General features: G+C 38.3%; 1 protein-coding gene across 2 annotated transcripts in view; it reads left to right on the top strand.

Annotated features, from left to right (window-relative positions):
• Positions 1-12,705, top strand: part of Thrb (thyroid hormone receptor, beta) — a 371,662-nt gene that overhangs the window by 156,512 nt on the left and 202,445 nt on the right. For both annotated transcript variants that reach the window (XM_013010545.1, XM_013010546.1), the window contains exon 2: positions 3,891-3,962. The gene's annotated coding sequence lies outside the window, so the exon portion shown is untranslated. The remainder of the gene's footprint in view (positions 1-3,890; positions 3,963-12,705) is intronic.

Here is a 12,705-nt window from a genome sequence, read left to right on the forward strand (position 1 = left end):
GAGGGAGAGGATGGAAAGAAGAAAGAAAGATAAAAGAAAGAAAAAGAAAGAAAGAAAGAAAGGAAGGAAGGAAGGAAGGAAGGAAGGAAGGAAGGCGCATTTTAAATTAGGGGGAAATCTGCATTGACAAAGTTTACAAAGGCAAAGCAAAATGAATAAGAGCTTGTTTCTGTAGAAGATACAAAGTATGAGTGCATTGATAAGAAAGTGTTTAACTAGCAAAAAAAATAGACAATTGGGAGGAAGAAAGAGAAGGAGGGAACAGAAGGAGACAAGGAGGGAGAGAGAGAAGGCAGAAAGAAAATATCATAAAATAATAATAAACCTTTCAAACATACTCAAATAGGAGCTGTCAAGCTGGCTTAGTGCATGAGGCTCTGGGTTTGATTCCTCAGCACCACCTAAGCAGAAAAAGCTGGAACTGGCGCTGTGGCTCAAATGGTAGAGCACTGGCTTTGAGCTGAAGAGCCCAGAGTTCAGGCCCCAAGACCAACAAAAAAATAAATAAATAAATAGTCTCAACTTGATTCACTCAAGATTTACCTGCATTAAAACAAAGGTTCCATTTATCTACCATCAAATAGGTAAATATAATATTTAATAACTGGTTATGTTAGCAAAGACATGGAGAAATAGGACTTTTAGATATGAAATATAATTTAAGCTGCTTCTGAAGAGTCTAATTTAGAAATAGGAACCAAAATAAATTTTGCATTCTCATTAAATAGCTAATTGTCCTATACATTAGCTTACATATGAGAAGTGGTACTTATGCAGTATTATAAATTAGAGTCCTTTGAAATAGTAGAAGAAAAGTCTACACTGGCTTTCAATAAGTGTGATTATGGCTTAATGATATAAGGGGATACTCTTTAACTGTCAAAATACAATTTTAAAAGACTGAGTGAGCCCTTTAAAAGCAAACACAAAAGGAATGTAGGCTACTAATGCTATTCAAACAGTTTGAGACAGCTCCCTAGATAAATAGAATTAACTTTTGCCATATTAACCTTTTGAAATTAAATTAAATATAAATTTAATCCTTCTAAAAGTTTGCAGTAACATACACATTATGTATTTGCTATTTTTTTCTGTAAAGTTACATTTGTAAAGAGTGATTTATAAATAACATACTAGTCAACCAAGGTAAAGATTCCTTTTATACCCTTTACCCTTCAATTTGCATTAATTGGGAGCAGCCATGGGAAATAGAGCCAACCTCACCTCAGGTTGATGGCCTAATAAAATGAACTGTTTCATGCCCAGAAATAAATATATTCCAAATATAAATATGATTCAGTTACAAAACAGATTCTTATGAAACCCCCAAATAACCGCACTGTTAATATATTGGAGCCCCAATTAAAAGTGTGTAAAGAACACACATTCTGAGCTAAAGTTGTCCCAGGGAGGGATTCTCATTTTTGCTTTGAATCTTGTGTAAACAAAACTGGGCAGTCTCCTTTCAGCCTTAAACAAATCCACAGCTCTCTGTTTTCTAAAGAGAAGAATGCAAAATGGGTCTGTTTAAGTTGGAAGGGTTTAAGTTGGAAGGGTTTGGGCCTTGACCTTGCTTCTTTAAATTGCTTTCATCATGGGGAAATCACTTTGAATTTGTCTGCTTGAAGGATTCTAATTTAGTTTGCTCTCAGTTGGAGACATCATGAATGAGATGCTATGTGTTTGTATTGTAGCAATATTTGGAAGCTACCCTCGGTGACAGTTTTTCAGTTTCTTCTCAGCTATTTAGAGCCCAAGGCTGTTCCCAGGTGTTCATAATAATGCCCACAACATCAGACTGCCCAAGTAAGATTCCTGGCCAATCTCTATTTGTTGTTTGCCTTTAGGTAAAATGTTAAACATTTCTCTTTTTTCCTTTTCCTCATCTGGAAAATAGGATTGTTAATACTGCCTTATATGGTCACTAGGAGGATTAAATTATGTGAAACTAGGTGAAAAATTATCACAACCATGCCTATCCAGTGTGCTTAATGAATGTTATGTATAAAAACATATATTGTTCATTATGTAAGAATTTTTAGATCATGTTCATGAGCCAACTTTATATATATATGTGTGTATATATATTCCTCAAAGTCTAAAATTTAAATTCTCAAAAATATAAATTGAAGGGTAAATATTATGTCTATACAAAAGGCACTGCTTATTTTTAGAAATGCATGTCAAAGATAATGATGTGCATTTACTCATAATTGCCATAAAGCTATGATGACGGTTACAAACAAGCTTCTTCTTCTTGGTGTGTTGATTTAATCTTTCAGAATGCTTTTAAGACACTCTGCTCTTCTAAATGTCCCAGCCTCATACTCCCAACATTCCTGGTGGTCTCATAAACAGTGAGAAGAAAGCAAACGCTTGATTCAGAAGGTTTATAGCAAGAGCAATAGACAGAGATTTTGAAGGAAATAGATAAATACAATTCCAAACTCTTTTTCTGTGTTGCTTTTAGGAGGAATTAATAATAAGCAAGTCCATTTTTCACTACTATGTGTTGCCTTTTCTACATGGAAGAACCCAAATTTGAGGAACCAAGAGTGGAGTAGAAAGACAGTTTGCACACACACACACACACACACACATACACACACACACACACACACACACACGCATATGCTTGCATGCATATGCACACCCACACATAACCAGCAATCACTTTAATGACATAACAAACGTTTTTATGGTGCCATAAATGTTGGGTGTTGGGTGAAGAGACAATGACTGAGTATTTATTCGGTGTGGCGGTTGGAAGGAAAGAGCTGCTGTGGATCCACAGGGTAGAACAGCCATGAGTGCTGCTGAGTCAAGTATAGACACACAGAGACTCCTGTCCCCCCATACTGTTGTGCTGGTTATGTGAATATGTTTGCGAATATAAATTTTTAAAATGACCAGGAGAGAGATAAACCCATTTATGTTCTGAGTTTAGGTTAAGGTTGTCAAAAGAAAGTGTACCTAGGTTGTACTCATATTTTTAAGTCCACAAAAATAACAAGTATAACAACAAACATTAACAGTTGTCAATTTAGGGTAGTGGAAAGTCAGACTTTTTATCTTTTATTAATCTCTTGTCTTCTGAGATTTCTAAGTTATGCACAGCCACAGATCATGGGAGTTGTTTGTGTTTTTTTGCTTTTTGTTTGTTTTAATTCTTTACTGTTAGGATGATGTGAAAGGGCACTGAGACCAACAATTCCTGGATGCCCAACTGAGCAATGCAGTTGAAAAGGACCTTTTCCCTTGCAGGAAGAGAAACAAAAGATGTGGGTTATTTGTCTGCCTTTCTAATCTTGTTTATATCGGTGCAGTGTTTTCGGTATGATAGCCCAGAGCAGAGTGTAGACCACTCTGTTGCATCATACCAGGCTCTATACGCTGATGCCTCTGCCCCCTGGTCACTGGTGCCATCTAGCATTGCCTCCAAATCACACACACACACACACACACACACACACACACACACACACACACAGAGTTTATCTGTTACGATTTAAACTGGGAACTATCCTCTGACAGGAAGCTGGACTCTTCAGCATGAAATTTCTCCTCACTTTGATGTTTATGCCTGTCTCTCAGCCAACTTTTGGGAATCCAAAGTTCTTAGGTTTTGATTTTGAAACTCTATAGAAAAGTAAGTGTATGGGAGCCACTGAAGTCATTCTGTTTCTGTACTGCTCTAAAGTCCCTCCCTGAAACTGTCTTCTCCTCAGAATGAGATTTTTATCTAGTCTGTATGCATCTATTCAAAATCAGAGACAGCTCAGAAACTAGACACTACTTAAACAGACAAATAAGAGCAGGTACAGATTGATCAAATGTTAAAGAACTTTTAAAAAAACATACATTTATGTTGTTTTTTTTTTCTTTTCTAGATCTGTGGATTCGTTTCCAGTTGGCTGACCTGCATGGATGCCAAGTTCTGCACATGATTTACGAATAAGAAGGTCAGATGCCAAGCTTGACTTTTTGCAAAATCATGATTTTTACTATTAACTGACACTTTTTAGCATTCTAGGAATTATCTTCCTATTATGATATTGCTGCATTTGTGATTTAACATAGTTTTGAATTGTGTAGGTATTCAAAAGAATGGTGAAAATTTATTCAGAAGCAAAGTTGGTATGCAGGAAAACTGTGTTCTACAAAGATCCAGCCATCCCATGTCATATACTTTCATTGAGCTCTAAAATCATTCTAAGAATTAGATAAGCCTTGGTTAGAACAGCCAGAAAAAAGAGATTCACTATATCTGGGTAGTAGATATCCATTAGTGATAAACTTGGATTCCCCTTTTAGCTAGAGATATGTGTTGAAAAGAATCAAGCACTCTGTTTGGAACATTGGATTATAATTTGGGGCTTGATTTATTTTCATTATTAGAACAACAGTTTCAGTTTGTCTGTGTTTAGGGTTGTGTCAGCACTTTCCTTTCTGTGTTTATTATTTTTAGCAGTTTATAAACTCACCATGAAAAAAAAATAGCCTTCTGGCACTAGAGTCGCATTCAGGCTTGGCCAGGGTCTAGTGGAGTCCATAGAAATGCTCACTGGCTGCAGGAGTTTGGGTCTTTTGAATGCTGTCTTTGTGCCTTCCCTCACCCATGGCCTCTGGCCTATTGTCTGGACACCTCAGTTGGGCTAGTGCTATCTGATTGTAACCAGTACTAATATTACAGTGCTCAGCGCCTAGGCCCTCCCTCAGGGAGGCCCAGTCTGGCTGCCTCCATCTCCCAGCCCTCCAAACCAGTGGCCCAGTCCCAGCTCTCCTGTCAGAAAATACCATTGGTCACAGATGAAATGTTCATGAAGAAGTAACTATTAAGAACCTTTGAGACCTATGGGTCTCTAACATATGTGTGTATAACATGTTACCTATATTGTACATATAATACATATCACATATGTTACATACTAAATATTGCATGTGTGTTGCATATTACATATTGTATACATTATATATCACATATATATTAAATGCTTTTCTCCTTTCCCTAATGAAATCTTACAATTTGTAAAGTACAGAAAAGGACTGCCGTTCCCTCCCTTCAAAGTCTCCTAAGCCTCTTTCTCCACTCCCAATCAAGGTGATTTCTGATAACTCCCACCCAACCTAGAAACCTAGGATACCTCACAATACCTGCAAGTGTTCTCACCGGGAACTTCCACTTCTTGTTTACAGATGACAAAACTAAGGGAAGACTTCTATACAGGCTCAAAACGTGGGGGATTAAACCCAAGAGTGCACAGTCTGTTAATCGATTTTTGTCTAGTTTTGGAAAAGGCATAACTAATCCATAGTAGTAGCAGTCAAACCCATCATTACCTCAGGGAGGAAAGATGATTGATGGGCCAAGGGCAGGAGGGAGTTTTCCAGAATGAAGAAATGTGTGGTGTATTTTTATACAACTATGGACTACATAGCATTTGTCAATACTCATCTGCGCACTTTTCAATGACATTTCCATTGGCAATAAAAATAAAGAGGGGAAATAATGCAGAAACTCAATTAGGCATATAACAAATGAGAATACTACAACTATGTATTGGAATTTGATCTGCTTTCTTCAAGTTACTCGATCTATGCATTGATTTGGGTCTGAGGTCATTATAAATAGCCTCTGAAGATCAGAGACCCTGTGTTCTTCCTGTTCACCAACCTAATATTCTATCTGAGCATTCCATGCAATGGAAGCACTAACTAATATGAGAGTCTTCTGGCGAAGGACGGCTCAGTGTGTCCCAAGGAGGCTCAGGTGTGGAGTCCTGCGTCCAATGCTTGATTCCACTGGCCAAGCATCACTGCCTTCCCCTTGTATCACAGACTGAGCTTTAAGGGCTCCAAGAAGCACCTTAAAAGTCTTTGAGGAGAGCAGTGCTGGTGGGTGAGGATGAGCCAGGTCACCCACCCAAGAAGCAGTTTGTTTTCCATCTGTTGGCTACTGGATTCTCTATCTGATTCCTCATATGTAATGTGTTCCACCAGAGGGAAAAAACACATGACAAGCACAAACAAACACACCAGCCAGATAATATAGAATGAGACCTTTTTTTAAGTACTCTCTGCTTCTGTCCCCTACACTATACGCATAGATAAGGGTCCAGGTCTGGCAGATTCAGGACTATTCTACAGGTTCCTACTGATCCAAACTCAGTGCAAAAGTTAAGGATAGTCTTGGTGTCTAGATCTTCTGAGCCTCTTTCCAGAATTTTGGACCATGCAGAATATAGTAAAGATAAAATAAAGTAATTAAAATAACAGGAAAAGCCCTAGTGCTCCTGCATATTCTGAGAAAATATATACAGTGCCATGTTGATTGTTGATGGAGAAATGATATGCCACAGTGAGATCCTGAACAGCAGGAGTCCCAGAAGAAGCTGGCTTTTCATTTGGGATTGTCTATTGTGCAGTAATGTCCATTTCTTTATTTTTCTTGTAGTCTTTTGACATGTACTATTAATAATAGAGAAAATTTCATTTCTAAAAGCTCTTACTCCTATGTATCTGAATGCTTTTTCAGTGATCTGTAAAATGTAAATGTCCCCTCACATGCCATAGCAGAATAGAACGTCTGTTGACTGAGACTTCCGTGATACTTACAAATCAGGCTGTTGGTAGATTCGATGTTTTTCTTTCAGGAGGTATCAACCACCAACAAATAAATGCTCTTGGACCTGCATTCTTGCCAAAGGCTTCCAACAAGCACCTTCCTCTTGTTTTGAAACAATCCAGAAGCCAACCTTGCCCTTTAAATTAAAGCTTATTGGGGGAAAAAATGAAATGAAAAGAGCAAGGGAAAATGTTTTTGAAAAGGAAATGATGACAGGGTTGGGAAATGGCAAGGAAGAGTCATGTGGAGCCGGCGCAGGAAGAATTTGAAGATACTCAAATGTTCCAGTCTTTGAGGCTGTATTACTTTTCTTCAGAAAGGACAAACTGTCTACTCCTTGAGTGATTTCCCAACAAAGGGCAAAAGCCATGCTCACCCCCAACACAGATCCACATTAGCACAAATTTAGTTCGCTTACAAAGGAATGGTAAAACTGAGTCATCAGTAAAACAAATTTTTTAAATAACCAGGACATTTTTTTAGCCCACACATACCATGCTTGGCCTACACGTGACACAAATTTCCTAATCAAACCAAATTTAATTTAGCAGGAGATTTTCTCCAACTAGTTTAGATTAATGTGCATGACAGCAGAAATGAAATTATATCATGTAGGAGTTTGAGAAGAATTTGCTTTTTTTGCAATTTCATTTAAACAGACTTTCTTCAAGACATCCAGAATCAACATAACCCATTGGAAAATACCAAGAGAGAAATTATATGTCTTCATCATTCCAGGGACTTTAGGCAAGTGATTGTCCTAGAGCCAAAAGTTTTGGAATTTTTTCTAATTTTTCTCACCTTTCTTCCTTCCTTCCTTCCTTCCTTCCTTCCTTCCTTCCTTCCTTCCTTCCTTCCTTCCTTCCTTCCTTCCTTCCTTCCTTCTATCCTTCCTTCCTTCCTTCCTTCCTTCTATCCTTCCTTCTTTCCTTTCTCTCCACTGATGATGCAATCACTTATAAGTGATTTCACAAATGAAAAATATCCTGGTTAGAGATGTACCTCTTTTTCCCATTTTAGAACTGTTTCTTACAGCAGTGCTATTGAGCTGACAGAAATGTAACAGTTTCTCTCTCGTGCATGTAATTTCCATTGTCTGTATCCAGACAAGGAAAGCAAAGGGAAAATGGAGCAGTGCCTGAAGACTCCATTATCGTGAAGACAGGACTAGACTTTGGCTGAGATCTGTGAGGCTGTAAGCCCCATTTCTAGGAAAAGAAGCAATAGATTGAAATTAAATCTGCATCTTATGTTGGGCAAATATATCCTGTCGAGAGAATAAATACTATTTGGAGCCTGTCACAACAGAAAACCATTCATAACAGTGGGGTAAACAAACAGAGATTTCTTTTTCTTTGCAGAGCCAGAGACACGTTTCCATGATTATCAGGCACTAAAGTTACCTTGCTTTTGTCTGCATCAACATTCCTAGTATACAACCTTATCTTCCATGTTTCCTGTCGGTTCAAGATAGCTGCTAGAAGTCTAACCTTCCTGTACAAGTTCTAGACAAGAAAGATGAGTGAGGCGGATAAAAGACATCTATGAACAGTCACAGTTTTTTTTGTATTTTTTGTTTTTCCCTATTTTAAAGGACCTTACCAGAATTCCCAGCCACCAACTACCTGCAATCTTATCCACTGACTCCTAGTTGCAAAGAAAGCTGGAAAGTGTAGCCAGGCACCCAGAATAAAGGTGAGATATGGTTATAGAGGAATATTGTGGAGATCCCTAACAGACCTGGTTCCTACAAGCTTAGAGGCTCTTCTGAAACGAAGCAAGTACAGTCAGGGAAGAGATTAGAGGAGTTGATCTGGTACCAGGACCTCTTGGATATAAAGGAAAGCAGTGAATGTGTTTAAGGACTCCAGTTTGTGGTGACAAGCTTTATATTAATAAACAGTATCAGGGGCTGGGAAGGTGGCTCAGTGGTACAGCGCTTGCCTTACATGCATGAGGCCCTGGGTTCAATACATCAGCACCACATAAGCAGAAAAAGCCAGAAGTGGCACTGTGGCTCAAGTGGGAGAGCGCTTGCCTTGAGCTGAAGAGCTGAGGGACAGTGCCCAGGCCCAGAGTTCAGGCCCCATGACCAACAAAACAATAAAATAAACAGCATCAAAGCCAGGAGATAATAAATGTATGTAACCGTATTTGTGAAGAATGCATAGGACACAGATAATGTGTTCATCCATTAGCTATTCTCAAAACAAGGTTCAAAAATATTAAAAATGGGGAAAAAACCAAAACTTTGTTTAAACACACATGTACATACATATGTACACTCATCGAGTATAAATATATCCCAGGGTCCACACAGGAGAGACATCAGCTAAGCTGCTAGGAAAGGAACAGGATAAACAACAGAAGTGCATAAATGTATTTCTCTGTAGAAAATGGCAGTACTCTAAGAGTGCCATCTATCCACGATATATAAATAACACACTAATAAATATACACACACAATTTAATGAAACAACAGCATAAACTTTCTAGGACTCCACCAATAGCAATGATTTTTTTTAAAATAATCTCCCTACGAATCGCCTAGAAGAAGAAAGACAGGCAAAAAAAAGGGAGGGATGAAGAAAACAGACATTTAAAGGGAATAAAAGGAGGAGGAGTTGTAAAGATGTTTGAGAAGTCAGCTACAAGCTGTATGCATGTCTGCAAGTAGAATAAGGCAACTTGCTAAAGATTGTTTTAGAAGAGGGTGGGGGATTAGAAAAAGAAATAGAGGGGTAAATTGAATCAAAATACATGGTACACATTATGGAAATAACACAATGAAAGCCCTTAAATTAATATATTCTAGATTAATATATACTAAAGAGATGAGGAGGAAGGGAAGAGAAGAGAAGGAAAGGAGAAGGAGGAGGAGAAGAAGAAAAGGAAGAGGAGGGCAGGGAAGAAACACCAAGCTAGAGGAAGAGGGAAAATTAGGCAGGATGGAGAAAGAACCAACTGCTAACTTTTTCTATTTTCCTTGATTTTTTTTCTCCCTCCATCTATTCCTTCCTTCTTTCATCGTTGCATTTTAGGAGGGAATAAGTGTATAGTTTTGTAACCGTATTTTCATAAACTTCTTATTCTGACTCCCAAATTACAAAGAATTTAACCCCCAAATCACTATTACATATCTGTTATTAAACCAGAAGGTGGCAGGTAATGGCTGGCCATTAACAGTTGACCAAACGGAAGCTCATCTGTGTTGAGGAATGGACAAGACCCGCCCCCACCGTGGCTGTCTTAAGGTACCACATACCCACAGTATGACACACTCACATAAGCACCTTTCCTTTGCATACGTGCTTTGCAAGGCCAGGCAAAAACGTTTATCCACACAGGCTTTATTGGTACTATGTGTTTGATACCCTTGACCTCAAGGAAGACTTCTTTTTCCTTTCAGCTTTAAAAACATCTCAGTAAAAATAAATACATGGAACCCAAGGTGACTACACTCGATAAGGCATACGGGACTCCTGTGTATTTTCACCAAATGTTGGCCAGGGACAGATTGTAAATGATTGTTGGCTCATGACTCCACAGCTTACCGAGGCAGGTATCGTGATTTCTTCAGCAATCTCCTGGACAAAGTCTATCATTAAAGATAAATGTCTGCACTCTTATGTAGTAAAATATGGAAATAGGCTTGGGAAGAACACACTCCAACTGTGAAATAGTGGTTAGCTTGGGGAGAGAACAGGGAGAGAGAGAGAGAGAGAAGATAGGTCATTAGTGGTTTGTTGTGTTTCATTTCTTGTTGAGAGATGAAGCAAGTCAAACCAATAGGAATTGCTACCAAAGGGGTGTCTATAAAATTAAGTTTTACATAGAGCAGAGCTATGGACTCTTTCACAACTTGACATTTTAAAAAGCATTTAGCAAATACTTTTCTTATAACCAAGTTGTATGTGTCCTTGAAATGGTACAGTTGCTTTTGGTTTTGAGCAGTATTACAGCAGTGTTTCTCACTGTCAGGTATGCATTAGATCATCTGCAGTTAACTTGTTAAACTTGTTAAAACAGTTTCCAGAGTGTCAGATCCAGAGTTTCTGATTCAAGAGGCCTCAGGTAGGGGCTGAGAATCTGTATTTTAACAACTTCCACAAGCTATGCAGATGTTGTGATCCACAGACCATACTTTAGAAGCCACTGATCGCAGAGAACTTTTGCTCAAAGACACAAGAGTGTGTTTGATCACTTGTTCCTTCACTCATTAAACAAAACACTGTTTGTACAGCAACATAATACAAGCTATGGTGTAAAGATACCCCATGTTCTTTAGGAGATTAGTATGATCTCCAAGCCCAGAGGTGGACACAGGAATAAGGAAAGGCTTCCTAAAGGATGGAATTCCCTCATCTGAGTTTAGAAAGGTAATAGTAAGTTACAGGGGGCACAGCAAAGGTACAGGGGCCATGAGGTATAATTTGTGCTAAAACTTCCAGATAAGGGTGAGAATTTAGTCTGGATGGACAAGAGACTTCCCATCAGTGTCACACCATGAAACTCTGTCTACAGTGCCTAGATTTTAACCTGACAGCAGTGGGGAACTACTTAAAAATTAAACAAACCAAGGATGTAATCCATTTTTATATTTTAGAAAGAGTCCTATGGCAAAGATGTAAAAGGTGGTAGAGGTAAGATTGGCTCAGCAACCAGATAAGGAGATATTCTTTTTTTTATTAATAAGTTTTTTTATCGTGAAAATACCGTACAGAGGAGTTACAGTTACATGAGCCAGGTAATGAGTACATTTCTTATCAAGCATTGTTGCCTCCTCCTTTGTTTCCTCTTACCATCCCTACCCACCCCCCAAAGTTGTAAAGTTTGTTTTTCAACATAGCATCTTGCACATTTCATTGTTGCAATGGGTCCGCCTGTATCCCTATTTAACCCCTGCCTGTTTTCAATGTATTTGATGTTGGTATAAGGAGATATTCTAATGACTAGGCTACCTGTGTAAAATGGTGAGTGCAGTTCCACTGGAAGGAGGAAGTAGATTTCAAAATGTAACAAAACTAGAATTGACAAAACACAGGAATTGATAGAATGCAGGGAGCAAGAGAGAAGCCATCAAAGACCCCGGCTGGTGGTCTTTATCACAAATATTGGGTGTATGTTGATGCCATTCTCTGATCTAAGGAAAAGGAAAAGGAAGTGGAAGAGGAAGGAGAAGTAATAGATGAAGAGGAGGAGGATATTCAGGGCTTTAATAGGGGCTGGAGGAGGTAAATCTAGCTTTGGATATTTGAAATTTGAGGTACTTATATTTCATTCATGTTGAGGCATCAGATTCTTACACAATACAAATGTATCCTAGGCTTTGTAATTATAAAGAATAAACTTACACATAAATTTATCTTAATTTCTGATTACTTACATAAGAGATATTTCTAAAGTAAAGGCTGTTAATAGACACAGATGATTTCATAGCCTTTTTTAACAATACTTTGATATGGGTTGTATTCTTGATATTATTGATTTAATCTATATTATTGATACAAGTTGATCAAGGCTGTGTCTTGCATGCTTCCAAGAAGAGCATGGAAGAGTGTTTCTCTCACATTACTTGGTCTTCATGAATTGGATAACCTCAAAGAGGATGCTTTCATATGAACTTTTCTGATTACTTGTAGGATTGGTCACACTGCACTTTTCTGCACATTGTTCAAGGTTCATCTGTGCTTATCAAATCATATATTGAATGTTTTAAAACTGATTTTTAAGAACTCTTGTTTTCTGCTGAGAATGCTATCATTTTTCCATCTGATGTGTTGACTGTGTTTCGCGGGCTCTTATTTGTCTTCAGTATTCTCACAAGCTATTTTCTGAACTCATGTTTTCCCCCTTGGCAAGCCCTGATTCAAGTTGTACCTGCTCATTGAGGCTCACCTGATAACTGTGTTTAAAACTTCAGCCTCCCTATATTCATTTTCTCCTTTACCCCTTCCTCTCTCTCCTTCTCCCTCCCTCTACTCTCAACAGGAAATCTCCCTATGTTGCCCAGATATTCTTAACTCCTGGCCTCAAGTAATCCTCTTGCCTCGGCCTCCCAAGTAGCTAGGACTAAAATG

This window comes from Dipodomys ordii, unplaced genomic scaffold (genome assembly GCF_000151885.1).
Source record: "Dipodomys ordii isolate 6190 unplaced genomic scaffold, Dord_2.0 Scaffold12, whole genome shotgun sequence".
NCBI classification, from domain to species: domain Eukaryota; kingdom Metazoa; phylum Chordata; class Mammalia; order Rodentia; family Heteromyidae; genus Dipodomys; species Dipodomys ordii.